This window comes from Mus caroli, unplaced genomic scaffold, assembly GCF_978045245.1.
Source record: "Mus caroli unplaced genomic scaffold, Mus_caroli_1 scaffold_1, whole genome shotgun sequence".
Lineage (NCBI taxonomy): Eukaryota > Metazoa > Chordata > Mammalia > Rodentia > Muridae > Mus > Mus caroli.
Genome location: NW_028227256.1, coordinates 78,836,630 through 78,854,026, shown reverse-complemented (window position 1 = coordinate 78,854,026; position 17,397 = coordinate 78,836,630). Strand labels below are relative to the sequence as shown.

Below are 17,397 nucleotides of genomic sequence, written 5' to 3'. Positions count from 1 at the left end.
TGTCTCAGCCTCTAATAAAGCTGGAAAGAGAGGCACAGCCCACTGTATTCATTGGTGTTATTGTTTGGGAAGAGAGGCCCTTGGTCCTGAGAAGGCTTGATGCCCCAGTGTAGGGAAAATTCAGGCTAGGGAAGCCAGAGTGGGTGGGTTGGTGAGCAAGGGGAGGGAGGATGGCATGGGGGAGGGTCTTGGAAGGGAAACTAGGAAAGGGGATACATTTTGAAGTGTAAATAAAGAAACTATATAATAAAAAAAGTGTCCCTCAAGAAAGAACTTGTTCATGATGTGACATTTTAAAAATTATTTGATACAAAGCAACAGGATAAAAATTTGTGTAAAGTGTGATTCAGAGTATCAGTGGGAAGGGAACAGAATTTGATCAGAGATGTATAAGTGTCAATGCAGGATGTAGGATGCAGGATGCAGAGACAGAAGGATGAGGCACACCTGTAGATACGGTCAGCATTGTCTGGAGAGGAGGCAAGCTATGGACCAGTTCCTGTGATTGAAGGGGTCACAGTGAAACACAGGAGGGACAGGATGAGGGATTGTTCTACTTCCTTGGAGGGCATATTGACCCTTCACATGCCTGTTACAAGAGAGAATACCCTGACTTTATTTCTCCTTCTTTCCCTAAAGCACAGTGTCTTTTTGTCCCTTTAGCTCTGTTATATTTTCTGCAAATTTCAATTTGATGAGAAAGAATAAAGATTTAAGAATGAATGGAAAGGAATGTTCCATCAGAGCTGGTGCTTAAAATCTACTCATCCTTCCACTAAATCTGAAAGAACAATTTACTCACTGCTCATATTAGAAGTCTTTTCATGAGAATGTATATTCAATATTGCTTATCACTAGATTCATGTAAATACAGTACTCTTTGAAATTTTCATAAATAGGTAAGTTTTCATCATAAGCAACTGATTTCACTAGATGATTGATAAGCTTAAGCTTTGAATGATAAAATCAGAAACATTTTAGCTATTTGTTTGGATTTAATGGACCATGTTGTTCAACTGAAATTCTAGCTACAGTGGTCAATTTGCTTATGACCCATGTGACTGTAATCTACAAAAAGAAATTAAAATGAAGCCATTCATGTTCAGTAAATTTGGACAATATGGAGGGATGTCCTTAAACAGTTTTCTATAATGCCTCTGAATACTCTTGAATTAAACAAAACCTTTTATTTCTGTTCATGTTTACCTTCCACAGGTGTATTTCATATTAGGCTACTTTGTCTTCAGAAATGATGTCACAGTGAATCCACCCATCAGACCTTATCTTTATGCTTTTGAAATATGGCAGTGCACACCATCTCCTCTTGCAGGTGGCATATCCTTTTGGCTGCTATTACCTAAAAGAAAATGTATACATTTTAGCTGAATCTAAAAGACAGTTTCTCTCATCTAAGCCTTCGAATGTTTGCTGCTACAGAAATAAGCATAAGATTATGATCTCATTCACAGATAGCAGCAGGACTTGATTCTGGGCTTAAGCTGCATACAGAGGAGAAGTGATGCTTTTGAAATTGAGAGTTTGTGTAATTTTAGGACTTTACATACTTGCAGGAAATCTAAGTGGAAAGATACTCTCTATTTATCAATGATATATAGATCTTTCTATGTAGAACGAGAACCATGTTGGATTTGGATGAAAAAGTGTAGAAAGGAATAAGAATTAATTAGAAAAAATGTTATTTGTTACTGTATCTACAGAGGTGAATAACTTTGTCCTGTCTCATTAAGCAGTCTTTAGCACAAACCTAATATCCTCCTAATACATTTTCAAAGAGTCTAAAACCAGGTTAGGTTTAAATGTGCTATTCATACAAAAGTGTTATACTCTGCCCACTTAAAAGCAATACACTTACAATTTTATTTACTTATTCATATACTTGTAATTTTACCTTTTAATCTAATATTTTATTTACTTTTAGTATTGTTATAATTTTTTTCAAGGTATGAACAGAGGCTTGTGTGAATCAATGCTGGGTAGCTGGGCTATGATGGATTAGAAGGGGACCAAAGGATATATGTCTCAGGTTCCTCGGGGACTTGTTCATTTTAGGGCTGAAAGTTCTCTGACATGGAACTCTTCTCATTCCTAGGCCAGTCTAAGAAAATTAAGAAGATTCAGCTTGTTAGCTGGACTCACTCCACTTTTCTAGTCATTTTGTTTCTGTGACTATTTTTCTGTGGAGTAACTCCTGAAAGATCACATTCAAAATATATAAGCATCTCTCAGTATATAGTATTTAAAACTGTGAGGTTTTTAATCTAAGATTTTTAGCTGTTGATTAACAGGTCCTTTTACCTTGTTATTACTACAAGGTAGTGACAGTCTCTCACTCATACCCCATCTGTTCAATCAGACTGTTTCTTGAGGTTCAACTCTAAAGTGCATGGGATACTTGGGGAGAAAATCCCAACAAATATTTATTTCACTTTTTTTATTAGATATTTTTCTTTATTTACATTTCATATGTTATCCCCTTTCCTGTTTTCCCCTCCTAAAACTCCCATATCCCTTCCCCACTCTCCCTGCTTTATCAACCCACCCACTCCTGCTTCCTGGCCCTGACATTCCCCTATATTGGGACATAGAACCTTCACAGGACCAAGGGCCTCTCCTCCCATTGATGACCTACTAGGCCACCTTCTGTTACATATGCAGCTAGAGCCATGAGTCCCACCATGTGTTTTCTTTGGTTTGTGGTTCAGTCCCAGGGAGCTCTGGAGATACTGATTATTTCATATTGTTGTTCCTCCTATGGGGCTGTAAAACCCCTTCAGCTCCGATTCCATGAGTCAAATGTCAGAGACCACACTTTGGGTAGAAGGGAAATATTTAAACTTTTTTGTGTGTGTGCTGTATGTGTATTTTCCAGGGAAAATACTCATATATTTGTATCAGATTACAAACCAAACCAAAGCAATGAGAACAAAATCTCTAAGAACTGTTTAGGGGAAAGTTTAGAACACTTGGTTTGCATTAGCTGGGGTCTGCTTTCTGTTAGGTGTAGCTACCTTCCTCTCTCTGATCCCTTTAAATATCCAAGACTAGTGAGGGATCCCACCTAGGACTTTATGAGAACAACTTAATTCGTATTATATATAACTCATTTCTTCCACTAAGTATTGGACAAGATTTGAATTAGTCAACAGTCTTAAGGTCTGGGGTGTAGTATAGGGAGAGTGAGGGTTCCTATCATGCCCAAGAGTCCAAGACTAATTTCCAAGCACTATAAAAAATCAAAATAAGAGAACAAATGAAAAAAGGAAGTTTACTTCTAGGATATGGAAATTATGCATTTACATGACAGTTTTGTCAGAAATAATGATTCACATTAGTGCTACTCTGAGCAGCATTAAGAATGTGCTGGAGGGGGTTCCCGGATCCCTCTGAGACTAATCTGCTCATGTGAGAGTGTGGACTACAGAAGATAACAGGTTCTGGGACAGGCAGAAGCCACAGAGCTTCTGAGGAAGACCCCGTTTCAGACTCCAGACATCTGGACACCTTCCCTGCCAGAGGAGAGGTGTCTGCCCCACCAGGGCGGGCAATGCCTGAGCACCTGGGGGAGCCATCTTGGTTCCCCGATACCGCTGAGATTAGTCTGTGTAGGTGAGAGTGTGGAATACATAAGTTTCTGGGACAGGCCCTGTTTCGGGCCTTCATCTTCTGCCAAGAGGCAGGTCCTAATGCCAGATATCTGTGCACCTTCCCTGCAAGAGGAGAGCTTGCCTGCAGAGAGTGCTTTAACCACTGAAACTCAGTAAAGAGCTAATCTCCGAGGTCTGCTGATAGAGGCTAACAGAATCTTGAGAGGAACAAGCTCTAACCAGAGACAACTATAACAACTAACTCCAGAGATTACAAGATGGCAAGAGGCAAACATAACAATGTTACTAACAGAAACCAAGACCACTCACCATCGTCAGAAACCAGCACTCCCACCTCAGCCAGTTCTGGGCAATCCAACACACCCAAAAAGCTAGACCTGGATTTAAAAGCATATCTCATGAGGATGGTTGAGGACATCAAGAAGGACTTTAATAACTCACTTAAAGAAATACAGGAGAACACTGCTAAAGAGTTCCAAGTCCTTAAAGAAAAACAGGAAAACACAACCAAACAGGTAGAAGTCCTTACAGAAAAACAGGAAAAACATCCAAACAGGTGATGGAAATGAACAAAACTATACAAGACCTAAAAAGGGAAGTAGAGACAATAAAGAAAACCCAAAGTGAGGCAACACTTGAGATAGAAAACCTAGGAAAGAAATCTGGAATCATAGATGCGAGCATCAGCAAAAAATTACAAGAGATTGAAGAGAGAATCTCGGGTGCAGAAGATTCCATATAGAACATGGGCACAACAATCAAAGAAAATGCAAAATGCAAAAGGATCCTAAGTCAAAACATCCAGGAAATCCAGGTCACAATGAGAAGACCAAACCTATGGATAATAGGAGTAGATGAGAATGAAGATTTTCAACTTAAAGGGCCAGCAAATATCTTCAACAAAATTATAGAAGAAAACTGCCAGTACCTAAAGAAAGAGATGACTATGAACATACAAGAAGCATACAGAACTCCAAATAGACTGGACCAGAAAAGAACTTCCTCCTGACACATAATAATCAAAACAACAAATGCACTAAATAAAGATAGACTATTAAAAGCAATAAGGGGAAAAGGTCAAGTATCATATAAAGGCAGGCATATCAGAATTACACCATATTTTCACCAGAGACTATGAAAGCCAGAAAATCCTGGACAGATGTTATACAGACACTAAGAGAACACAAATGCCAGCCCAGGCTACTATACCCAGCCAAACTTTCAATTACCATAGATGGAGAAACCAAAGTATTCCACGACAAAACCAAATTCACACATTATCTTTCCACAAATCCAGCCCTTCAAAGGATAATAACGGAGAAAAAAACCAATACAAGGACAGAAACCACGTCCTAGAAAATCCAAGAAAGTATTCCTTCAACAAACCTAAAAGAAGAGAGCCACAAGAACAGAATGCCAACTCTAACAACCAAAATAATAGGAAGCACCAATTACTTTTCCTTAATATCTCTTAATATCAATGAACTCAATTCCCCAATAAAAAGACATAGACTAACACACTGGCTAAACAAACAGGACCCAACCTTTTGCTGCTTACAGGAAACCCATCTCAGGGAAAAAGACAGACACTGCATGAGATTGACAGGCTAGAAAACAATTTTCCAAGCAAATGGTCTGAAGAAACAAGCTGGAGTAGCCATTCTAATATCTAATAACATCGACTTCCAACCCAAAGTTATCAAAAAAGAAAAGGAGGGGCACTTCATACTCATCAAAGGAAAAAATCTTCCAAGAGGAACTCGCAATTCTGAATATCTATGCTCCAAATGCAAAGTCAGCCACATTCATTAAAGAAACTTTAGTAAACCTCAAAGCACACATTGCACGTCACACAATAATAGTGGGTGAGTTCAACACACCACTTTCATCAATAGTCAGATCAATGGACTCAATTCCCCAATAAACAGAATCTAAACAGGGACACAGTGAAACTAACAGAAGTTATCAAACAAATGGATTTAACAGATATCTACAGAACATTTTATCCTAAAACAAAAGAATATACCTTCTTTTCAGCATCTCATGGTACCTTCTCCAAAATTGACCACATAATTGGTCACAAAAATGGACTTGACAGATACAAAAATATTGAAATTGTCTCATGCATCCTATCATATCACCATGGACTAAGGCTGATCTTCAATAACAACATAAATAATAGAAAGCCAACATTCACGTGGAAACTGAACAATACTCTTCTCAATGATACCTTGGTCAAGGAAGGAATAAAGAAAGAAATTAAAGACTTTTTGGAGTTTAATGAAAATGAAGCCACAACATACCCAAACATATGGGACACAATGAAAGCATTTCTAAGAGGAAAACTCATAGCTCTGAGTGCCTCCAAAAAGAAACTAGAGAGAGCACACACCAGCAGCTTGATAACACACCTAAAAACTTTAGAACAAAAGGAAGCAAATTCACCCAAGAGGAGTAGACAGCAGGAAATAATCAAACTCAGGGGCGAAATCAACCAAGTGGAAACAAGAAGAACTATTCAAAGAATCTACCAAATGAGGAGCTGGTTCTTTGAGAAAATCAACAAAATAGATAAACCCTTAGACTCACTACAGGGCACAGGGACAGAATACTAATTAACAAAATCAGATATGAAAAGGGAGACATAATAACAGATCCTGAGGAAATCCAAAACACCATCAGATCCTTCTACAAAAGGCTATACTCAACAAAACTGGAAAACCTGGATGAAATGGACAAATTTCTAGAAAGATGCCAGGTACCAAAGTTAAATCAGGATCAGGTTAATGATCTGAACAGTCCTATATCCTCTAAAGAAATAGAAGCAGTCATTAATAGTCTCCCAACCAAAAAAAGCTCAGGACAAGATGGGTTTAGTGCAGAGTTCTATCAAACCTTCAAAGATCTAATTCCAGTTCTTCACAAACTATTCCACAAAATAGAAACAGAAGGTACTCTCCCCAATTCATTCTATGAAGCTACAATCACTTTGATACCTAAATCACAGAAAGACCCAACAAAGATAGAGAACTTCAGACTAATTTCCCTTATGAATACCGAAGCAAAAATCCTCAATGAAATTCTCGCTAACTGAATCCAAGAACACATCAAAACAATCAACCATCCTGATCAAGTAGGTTTCATTCCAGGGATGCAGGGATGGTTCAATATACGGAAATTCATCAACATAATCCACTATATAAACAAACACAAAGACAATAACCACATGATCATCTCGTTAGATGAGGAGAAAACATTTGATAAAATCCAACTCCCATTCATGATAAAAGTCTTGGAAAGATCAGGAATTCAAGACACATACCTAAACATGATAAAAGCAATCTACAGCAAACCAGTAGCCAACATCAAAGTAAATGGTGAGAAGCTGGAAGCAATCCCACTAAAATCAGGGACTATAGAAGGCTGCCCACTTTCTACCTACCTATTCAACATTGTACTTGAAGTCTTAGCCAGAGCAATTTGAAAACAAAAGGAGATCAAGGGGATACAAATTGGAAAGGACAACGTCAAAATATCACTTTTTGCGGATGATATTATATAAGTGACTCTAAAAATTCCACCAGAGAACTCCTAAACCTGATAAACAGCTTCAATGAAGTAGCTGGATATAAAATTAACTCAAACAATAAACATGTTGAGAAAGAAATTAGGGAAACCACACCTTTCTTGATAGTCACAAATAATATAAAATACCTTGGCATGACTCTGACTAAGGATATGAAAGATCTGTATGATAAGAACTTAAAGTCTCTGAAGAAAGAATTTAAAGAAGATCTCAGAAGATGGAAAGATCTCCTATGCTCATGGATTGGCAGGATCAATATAGTAAAAATGGTTATCTTGCCAAAAGCAATCTACAGATTCAATGCAATCCTCATCAAAATTCCAGCTCAATTCTTCAATGAATTAGAAAGGGCAATATGCACATTCATCTGGAATAACAAAAAAACTCTAGGATAGCAAAAACTCTTCTCAAGGATAAAAGAACCTCTGGTGGAATCACCATGCATGACCTAAAGCTGTATTACAGAGCAATTGTGATAAAAAATGCCATGGTACTGGTATATAGACAGACAAGTAGACCACTAGAATAGAATTGAAGACCCAGAAATGAACCCACACACCTATGGTCACTTGATCTTTGACAAGGGAACTAAAACCATCCAGTGGAAAAAAGACAGCATTTTCAACAAATGGTGCTGGCACAACTGGTGATTATCATGTAGAAGAATGTGAATCGATCCATTCCTATCTCCTTGTACTAAGGTCAAATCTAAGTGGATCAAGGAACTCTACATAAAACCAGAGAGAGTGAAACTTATAAAGGAGAAAGTAGGGAAAACCCTCGAAGATATGGGTACAGGGAGAATATTCCTGAATAGAACAGCAATGGCTTATGCTTTAAGTTCGAGAATTGACAAATGGGACCTCATAAAATTGCAAAGCTTCTGTAAGGCAAAAGACACCTTTAATAAGACAAAAAGGGCACCAACAGATTGGGAAAGCATCTTAAATATCCTAGATCAGATAGGGGACTAGTATCCAATGTATATAAAGAACTCAAGAAGGTGGACTCCAGAAAATCAAATAACTCTATTAAAATATGGGACTCAGAGCTAAACAAAGAATTCTCACCTGAGGAATACCGAATGGCTGAGAAGCATCTGAAAAAAGTTCAACATCCTTAATCATCAGGGAAATGCAAATTAAAACAACCTTGAGATTTCACCTCACACCAGTCACAATGCCTAAGATGAAAAATTCAGGTGACAGCAGATGCTGGCCAGGATGTGGTGAAAGAGGAACACTCTTCCATTTTTGGTGGGATTGCAAGCTTGTACAACCACTCTGGAAATCAGTCTGGCAGTTCCTCAGAAAATTGGATATAGTACTACCAGAGGATCCCGCAAGACCTCTCCTGGGCATATATCCAGAAGATGTTCCAACCGGTAAGAAGGACACATACTCCACTATGTTCATAGCAGCCTTATTTATAATAGCCAGAAGCTGGAAAGAACCCAGATGCCCCTCAACAGAGGAATGGATACAGAAAATGTGGTACATTTACACAATGGAGTACTACTCAGCTATAAAAAAAGAATGAATTTATGAACTTCCTAGGCAAGTGGATAGACCTGGAGGGTATCATCCTGAGTGAGGTAACTCAATCACAAAGGAACTCACACAAGATGTACTCACTGATAAGTGGATATTAGCCCAGAAAATTAGAATACCAAGATACAATTTGCAAAACACATGAAACTTAAGAAGAATGAAGACCAAAGTGTGGAAACTTTGCCCCTTCTTAGAATTGGGAAGAAAACACCCATGGAAGGAGTTACAGAGACAAAGTTTGGAGCTGAGATGAAAGGATGGACCATCTAGAGACTGCCATACTCAGGGATCCATCCCATAATCAGCCTCCAAACACTGACACCATTGCATACACTAGCAAGATTTTGCTGAAAGGATCCTCATATAGCTGTCTCTTGTGAGGCTATGGCAGGGCCTAGCAAACACAGAAGTGGATGCTCACAGTGGATGGATCACAGGGCACCCAATGGAGGAGCTAGAGAAAGTACCCAAGGAGCTGAAGGGATCTGAAACCCTATAGGTGGAACAACATTATGAACTACCTGCATATGTATCATAAGATGGCCTACTCGGCCATCAGTGGAAAGAGAAGCCCATTGGTCTTGCAAACTTTATATGCTTCAGTACAAGGGAAAGCCAGGGCCAAGAAGTGGGAGTGAGTTGGTAGGGGTGTGTGTGGTGGCGGCGAGAGGGGGGAGGTATGGGAGACTTTTGGGATAGCATTGGAAATGTTAATGAAGAAAATACTTAATAAAAAAATCACTCACATACACACACACACACACACACACACAAAATTCACTGGAGGGCAGACAAGAGGTCCAAGTTACATACAAAATATAAAAACAATTGTTTCCTCTAACTATGGGATTAAGTCAGTATGAGTGAACATTGATTCCAATCAAATCCACATGAAAATCACTCCACTATAATAACTTGAGAAAGCATGTGTGGAAGGACAGTGTAAGTGATCATGTAAGATAAAAGCAATGGAAAATTGAGAGGTAAATCATAGCTAGAAACAGAACGTGATTCCTAGGTCTGGCAAATGGGCTGTGACGGCAAAATAGAACATTAGAGGCTTGAGTTTTTATGTGGTGCCAATTCATAGGTGAGTGGAGGCTGAGGCGGATGTGGCAATTTATAATGCGTTATAATTTCATGTGTGTCTTCCCAACTCTGGCATTCCTTTGCAGAAATGCACTCTCGAAACTTGTGGTGTTAAGAGGGGGAAATAATTGGTTTACAAAATCCCGAGAGAGCACATTTTCCCCTTTGCTCTTCTGCCACAAGATGAGGCACAGATGGTGTCATCCATGAAGAACTGGTTCCTTAGCAAGAACTTGGGTGTGAAGACTTTACAAACCCCATGAGATTGTAACTTCTAAACAGAAGAACATCTGTGTTGTATTAATATTAGAAACTGCTTGGCACTCATGCCACAATATTCTAATTGGCTTATAATTTTTTGGTAGCATAATGCCTCCTCAATGTTTCACAGTATTATGAAACATCTAGACTTTGAAATTCTTAGCCAATGGTTGCCTCTTGCTTCAAGAAGGAAGTATATGCCACATCTGGGAGGGAGCATTTACATGTCTGAGACCAAATTGTCCAACCTGCTAAAGGGAAGTACCATGCTTTCATAAATCCATCTTTCTCCAGTTCTGTTTTTCTTTGGATCTCAGGTATACTGGATTTTATATGATTTTTATTTTTTATAATCTTTACCCTGTGTTTTTCTGCTTTAATTCTCTTCTCAGCAGGGTTACTCTGTTCTTATCCTAAAATCTCCTGTTTATTTAAATCTTGTCTTCTTCAAACCTCTTTAATTGCTTCACTTATAGACAAGGTTGCCATGTGCTGCCTCATCAATGCCTTGACTTTTCTTCTCCAAATCCTCCATGCTAATTTCAGCCATGATCATCACACAACGAAGCCCTAACGGCACTGTTTCATTATCTCCATCAATCTTGTTGGTTTGTTTATGTTCAAGTTGATATCTTGCTTTGACTATGCTGACGTCAGACACTGTTCACCTACCTGATGACTCCCTGCCCTTCTGTTGACTCCTTGTCTCTCAGTTAATCTATATTTTTGTTGTTGTTGTTCTTGTTTTGTTTTTTTTTTTGAGACAGGGTTTCTCTGTGTAGCCCAGGCTGTCCTGGAACTCACTCTGTAGACCAGGATGGCCTCAAACTCAGAAATCCGCTGCCTCTGCCTCTTGAGTGCTGGGATTAAAGGCGTCCGCCACCATGCCTGGCTTTCACTTAAGCTATAAATGTTATTGTTTTCATTTGCCCTTCTTAGTGCTGGTTCTAGTTTGTCTCCCAACTCTTTCCATTAGACCCACATGTTAAATATCTTAGAAAAATCTCAGAACCACCATCTTCTCTTTCCGGCCTACTTTTCTAATGATTCGGCAACTCAATGAACGATACCATCAACCAGCCTGCTGTTTAGTAGCGGGTATTGTTGTCACCCTGGAAGCCTCATCATCCTTCCTATACACAGCCTTCCTATATTCATCTTTCTTTCAGTTTTGTGATCATCACTCCATATATAACAACATAGCCACTATCAGCAGTGTAGATCCTAGTTTTTTCTTACACACCATTACTCCTTTAGCATGGGTCCATTTTTTTTTTCTTTTTCTAACCATTTGCAATTGTCTTTGCAAACAGGTTATCATCCATTGCTTTATCAATCAGTGGCCTCTTCATTGTCCCCCAAAAAACCTTCAAAGATCCTTAGCATGAACTTCAAACCTTGAATTTGTGACTCTGTTATTCATTCCTCAGCTTTTGTCTCCCCAGTCTTGATGTCCTTCTCTGGTATAGTAACCTTGGTCTCCTTTAAGTTTTTCCATTGCCTGTGATTCCTCATAGTCAGAGCCTCTTGCCTATCTGACCTGTCTTATGCAGGCAGGTTTTATTCCTGTTCTACTCACCTGGCTAAGATGTCCCTCCATCCTCATTTATCCTCACTGGGTTTCTTTGTCATAATATCTCAAACAATTGCCATACACGCAACTACTTGTTTAATTAAAGACCACGTTGCCAGCAAAATGAGACAATGTATTATCGTAGTCACAGCTGTAACAGTTGTTATTTGTTAAATAAAGGAAGAAACTCCAATTAAATGTCTTCTTTGTAATCATTTATTTTTCTTGTTACAAAAAAAATCACTGTGAAAATTAATATAAGAATAGTGCTTGTAAAATTTCATTTGTGTGGTAGACTAAAGAATTTCCAACTCTTTGTAACTACTGGTGAAGTTTATTTTAACACACAAATATATTTGGCTCTATGGCAGCTTACTTAGCGTTTTGCAAATACTGCAAACAGCATTCAAAACAAACAGTATGGTGCCTCTGTGATTCTGAGAATCTCATAATTAAGCAAATAGCATCAGTAAAGATCTTGAGTACAAAGTATATAGAAATATAGAAAATAGAGAAAGAATTTGCAAAAGTAAACAACAGAAGAGTGACCAGGGGTAAGGCAACCAACAATGGACAGTGACCACCCATCTAGGATCTAGGAACATAGTAAAGTCACTGTCAACATCAGGACAAGGGTCACGGAAGGTAGCAATGTTATAATTTTGTATAAGTCTTGGTCCTGGGAGAGGAATATTATACTTACTACTCAAACACAGAGAAGAACCAAGTCTGGCACAGTACATCAAGACTGGACGGTACCAGGTGGTGGAGACCTTGGAAGCTACTTCTCCCCTCTTTACCCACATCACTGTCTCTTATTCTTTAGTCTTGAACTGATACCTAAGAGAACAAAGAACACCGAAAGGAGAGTAAAACTCAGTGAAGGAAGGCACTTCAGAGAATACTCTGTACATTCCCTAAAGATGGATCCCTGACTTACATGCCTTCTGTTTTATTGTGTGTTTTCTCATTCCGGTGACTCAATATTGTCAATGATGCTTTTGATACTACATATACAGAATAGGAAGCTATGATTTGTACATGTTTTTGTTAAAAGTATAGCTTATAAAAGGTGAGTTTTCCCATAGTAATTTCCCTTGGAATACCATATATAAATAAGATATATAAGGGGATTGTGTATGAATATTTTGAATGACATTTATGAAGATGTGACAAACAAGGAATCAGCATCATCAAAGTAATGGAAAGCCACCACCATTAGGTCTGTGGCATCACATGTATGATGCCTACAAACACCCCAAACATCCTTTTTTTCCCCCCAGCTTTTAGGAACTTTATTTTCCTTCTACATTTTCCCCTTTGCTCAGGTGTCTGCAGAGCAGCTCAGGATCACTCAGTGGTGGCTCCAACCCACTCAGTGGCCTGTGCTGTGGGAGCTACTGACTAGTCCTCAGTGGCTGGCTGTGCACTCCAGTCTTCTGTGAACAACTGCTGGATGGGCACAGAGGGTACCTGCACAGCCTCAGACCAGTCGGCCACCTCAGGTTGAGCAGCAGTGAACTCAGGAGCTGGTGCGGTCCATTCACCCTGGAATTTCTCCTTGGTCACAGCCTTCTCAGCAGCAGCCCGCTCCTCCTTCTCAATCTCCTCTGGGTCTCTGTAGAGGTAAAGATCAGGTATAAGCTCCCAGGAGTGTTCACGGGAGATAGTACCTCGAATGCGGAGTACTTCCCTGGCCAGCATTCACCACATCAGACCCACTGAGTGAGCTCCCTTGTTGTTGCATGGGATGGCTATGTCCACATAGCGCAGGGGAGAATCTGTGTTACACAGAGCAATGGTGGGCAGGTTGACATAAGAGGCTTCTGTGAGTGGCTGCTGGTCAGCCCTGGGATCGGTCACCACTAGAAGCTATGGCTCCTTGAAGGCTGCTTGGATCTGGTGAGTGAAGGTCCCAGGTGTGAAGCGGCCAGCAATTGGAGTGGCTCTTGTGGCAGCAGCAAACTTCAGCACAGCTCTCTGGCCAGTGTTCCTGGAGGAGATGAAGCTGACAGCAGGGTTCTCAATGGCCACAGTAGCTGTAACTAGAGTATGAAATTTACCTGAGATAATTTAAATATGATAAATCAAAGGAAATTAAGCTTCATATTAATTTGAAGTTAGATTACTGGAATCATTAAACATAACACCTGGATATTTAATAAAAACATAATAATTGAGACTCCACAGTGTTAAGCCATATGATGATAACCTGCATTGATTTCTAATAGCAATAAACAGTGTAATGTTAGTAAACTAGGGCACACCTATATATTTTCTTAAAGAAATTAGCAAATATATTCACATGTGTGTGTGTGTATATATATGTATATATATATTCATGTTTTCACTTAATCTTTCTAAATGTCATTCATTTATTTGACAGAATGCTAGCAATTCTAAAAATAAAATACACAATTCTAGCATTTGTAATAGTGTCATCCTGCATATTCAGCCAGAACTACTCTTCGATGTAGCACTTCATGAAAGTATTTTTTTAGTCTATTACTCAGTACACACATATATAATTCTTTGTCAATACCACACATGATTTATCTTTTCATTAATCTTTATTTAATATGGTCAGCTACTGTGGTGATGATGAGTAACCCATTTCTCTAAGGTGTATTTTTTAAAGTTAAAAATACCCTAAGTATTATTTATTTCTTAGCACATTTTTACTATTTTAAGAAGGCTCTGAGGATATATTTCTCATCCAATTTTCACATCTTAAATGCTATCAAATGTACTAGGAGCTGAGAGTGCTAAGTGGACATGTTTTGGCACAATATTTTTCAAAGCTCTACTTCTGACAATCTTTGACATGTTGTCACTGGGATTTAAAAAGTAGTTTTGATATGTTAAGGACTTAATGAAAACATGCATAAGCCTATTTTTGATATAACTTCCTTCTATTGGTGTTTCATCTATCCAAGGGAGTGATATAAACACTATCTAGGCCCTAGATTCTAAGGGGAATGACTATATTTAGACTTGTGATAATTTATAAGACAAATAATGTTTGCAGTTGTTCATGTATTTCTATGATAATGCACATCCTAAAATAAGTTAACAAACTCATCAATACCCATAAAATTTTTAGCATATCATCTTTATTGTTCTGGGTTCTAATTTAGTAGAAATTCAAAGGAGACACCCTAATTTGATAAAGTACTAGATGGCAGTAGCTTGTTATACTAAAAAACAATCTCCATTAAAGGAAAAAGAAAATAATGAAAGCTTAAACAAATGGAAGAACAGAATCAGAGGCAGACAGGATGGAAAGGGATGGAGAAAGGGAAGGAGAGACAGAGTTAGAGAGACAGGCAGACAGAGAGAGAAAGAGAAACTGGGAGAGAGAAACAAAGACTCAGATTTTTAACCCCCATGTATAGCTAGCTCATAGCAAAAAAAAAAAAAAAAAAAAAAAAGTCACTAATAGTCAGGGCAGTAATTAACATTCCAATCTGCTGGAGACTTTTCCTTAATTGGACACACCTGTCAGTAGACAGGGATGGCAGGTGACACTGACCTGGGTCATGTATGAGCTGAGAATGATAAAGGACAGGAACAAAGCCCTCCCTCACTGCCTTGGCAAATACCTCCCAGGCATCACCATGGCTCCTCATTTGTTTACAGAGGAGCATGTTAGGGGGAAAGAAGGAAGTCTAAAGTTAGGACCAAACTTGAATCAGAGGTTTGGCCCCAGGAATTACCCCTCTGCTCAGATGTCAGCTCAGTGCTCAACATTTGCTATGGGCAGGTGGTCTAAAAGATTTGGCGTACAGCGTATTTTTCCAGGCCTTGCTGGAACTGGAGAAGTTGCCAAAAATATGACAAGAGTAAGAAGTAGGCTGTTGGACAGCTGATCCACTATCCTCAGTATGTTAGTAACCAAGACTTTCCTAGTCTTGAAACCTTCCCTTCCTCCCATGTGAACCCATCTGTCTTGCTGTTCTCTGAGAAGAACATGAGCTTCGATAATATGAACAAGAATGCTTTAAGTACTATCAGGAACTTCACGGTCATAGAGTGTAAAGGAAAACAATATTAAAAGGGAATGAATAGTCCATTTGAAGGCATTTATCCAGAAGACTGAATGGGTCAGGAAGCCCAAGCCCACCAGAAAGTGAATTAAACCGGAGGAGCTGTGGAAAATCCTCTGTTCCCAGATAGGTTTAGCTATACTTTCAAGAGTTGATCTGGATTCTATGTCACAAACACAAGAAGAATCTGGAATACTTAGTAACAATGCCCTGGACATATGTTTCAAGGTTCTGCAAGCACATGTTCACCAACCAGGTCACTGTGAAGGAAGGAGTTAGCAACGTATAGAAACTCTATCTGTCCACACTGGTATGAAACATGGTGACAGTGGTAATAGCCTTTGGGACAGCTGTGGCACTTGCCCTCTCTGAACACTGAACTAGATTTATCTTTGGCTTACCTGTCATCTCGTCATTTGATACTTAATGAGCATCTGTTATACCAGATATGTCTTAGGAACTAAACACAAACCACACCACTTTCTCCTGGAATCTTGATGCCAGTTGTAAGCAGGCAGGACATAAGTAATATAAGATTAGACTATATTCACACTAGGAAAATAAAAAGTAGTGAGTATCGTGGCATTTGTTACGGTGAGAAAGTGTTGGGGGAAATATTAAAATGAGCGGGCAAGTTCCCTAGCTTACTCTTCTACTCTCTGCCCCAGGGTGGTCCTGCTGGCTCTGTCTCTAGCTAGCCCCTATATGGACAGGTCACCCTGTGGTTAGCTGCCACAACACCCAGTAAACAGGTAGAAATAAAACTCTAGAAGCTTATATTAACAAGTCAGAACTTCTCAATTCACAAGATGACCACACAATAATTTCAGAGCCAATTGATAATGATACAAGCTGCCCACCTAGATCAGACAAGTTATCCCAACCATTTTATCACTGTATGATATTCATAACTACCTATGGCTATTTAAAACTACAAGGGATCAGGGTTTTCTTCCTGACAGACAGCCTTCATCTTGGCTTCTCCTCTTCCCTCCTCTGAGTCCCTCTCTGTCCCTGTAACTCTTTGCTCGGCCTCCCTTCTCCCTGTCCAATCAGAGGCCTCTTGCTGCACTAACATTTTAATGTAATTGGACAGGGATAATACTGCCACAAGGAAGTCAGAACTTATAACCATGAGGATGTTCTAGCTGCATTAATGAAGTTTAGCATGAGACCTTCCAACATTTAAGAATTTTTATCTTTTATTTTTTCACTTACAAAGTGAGAACAAACTTAGGAGTTTTCCTCAGATATTTTTTAGGAGGACTAGATGTGGTGGTTTCCATAAAGCATTGAGCAGATAGGTACGTATAAAGAAAATGATTAATAAGAGTCATTAACACTAATTGTTAGTAGTATGTTGGCTCTTGGCATAGTACAGACAAAAAGCAGAACAGCACTCCACAAATGAATGAAGATGTAACTTTCTTTTTTGGAATTTTGTGAATAGTTCAAAAGAGAATATCAGTTGAGTTGTAAGAATAGGTTTATACCATAGCTTTATATGTTACACACACACACAAAGCAACTTACAAAACATGTCTATAATATGAAATTACTACTTAGGGGTCAGGCCAAGAAAAGGAAGACACCTTCCTCCTATCTAAGAAGTACAGACCCCTCAGGACAGACACTAGTATTTCAGCACACCTTGTTCTCCACCAGA

The 17,397-nt window shown here is 39.0% G+C and overlaps 1 pseudogene; it reads right to left on the bottom strand.

The window, feature by feature from the left end:
• Positions 1 to 13,035: 13,035 nt before the first annotated feature.
• Positions 13,036 to 16,139, bottom strand: LOC110295498 (small ribosomal subunit protein uS2 pseudogene; annotated as a pseudogene).
• Positions 16,140 to 17,397: the final 1,258 nt, after the last annotated feature.